The sequence below is a fragment of the Octopus bimaculoides genome, chromosome 5, assembly GCF_001194135.2.
Source record: "Octopus bimaculoides isolate UCB-OBI-ISO-001 chromosome 5, ASM119413v2, whole genome shotgun sequence".
Classification (NCBI taxonomy): Eukaryota; Metazoa; Mollusca; class Cephalopoda; order Octopoda; family Octopodidae; genus Octopus; species Octopus bimaculoides.
The window spans coordinates 21,641,126-21,642,226 of NC_068985.1; the positions used below are offsets into that span (position 1 = coordinate 21,641,126).

Below are 1,101 nucleotides of genomic sequence, written 5' to 3' on the forward strand. Positions count from 1 at the left end.
TTAACCCCAATTTTTTTTTCATATTCGTATTCTAGCATACTGTTTTATTTTCTTTTGTTCACGGGCGAAGTTCTGTATATTGATCCTTTTTTCTCATAATTTTCATGAAATTTTATACAAATACCTTTGAAACGGCATAGATTACGATTATAAAGAAATTTGTGGGGAAATTTTCCCGGTGGGGGGGGAAGGAATTTTGGATCAAAATAAGTTGGAACTACTCCGTTTTGTTGGGGATTTTTCCCATTTTTTTTAACACCACAGCCTTTGAAATATGGTGGGCATCTTTTTGGGCAAAAACTTTTGAATCCCCCCCTCCCCCCATTCCTCACCATCCCACTCTGGACCGATTTTGGCCAATTTTTTAAACTTAAAAACTATGAGAGGAGCGTTTTTGGAAAAAAATAAATAAATAAAATGTATTTTCAGAGAAAGGGTGTACGATTCAAAGGAGATTTGGCTGTTGTTTCTAGCACATCCCACTCTCACATGTATTGATGCTTTTTCAATATTTTTCTCCCATTAAAATATATTTTATGGAATGATGATGCCAAATTAATATATGCGTGGTCCATTGATTGGTTGAATATAAGCAACAAAAATTATAATTTGAATTTTCACCCCACCTCAATCAAGCGAAGTCGTGTGTGTGTGTGTGTGTGTGTAAAAAAAAAACATTTTTCTAACAGTAAAGTATGCTATTACAAGAAATAACCTTTTACATACCTCTTTTTTTAAATCACTGGATAAATGCCAGTAATGACCTTCTCAAGCTCTAACAGAAACAATCGGGGGCGGGGACTGAGGTTGCAAAAAAATCGTGATTTTTCAAATTTTTTTTTATAGCATATAAATGTATTTATTGGGGAGAAAAAATATTGAAAAACATCAATACATTCGAGAGTGAGAAAGAAACGAGGAGGGTTGTCTTGGGATGTGCTAGAAACACCTGCCAAATCACCCTTAAATTACTCACCTTTTCCTCAGAAAATATTAACAATTAAAAAATTTTTTTTTTACTGAAAAGGCCATGGTTTTGAAGAGCAAAAAAAAATTGACCAAAATCGGTCTGGAGTGGGGGGTGTACAAAAAATTTTCAAA

The 1,101-nt window shown here is 33.8% G+C and overlaps 1 protein-coding gene across 3 annotated transcripts in view; it reads left to right on the plus strand.

The window, feature by feature from the left end:
• The window catches only part of LOC106875801 (nucleolin), a 17,095-nt gene that overhangs the window by 4,439 nt on the left and 11,555 nt on the right, over positions 1-1,101 (plus strand). The window lies entirely within an intron of this gene.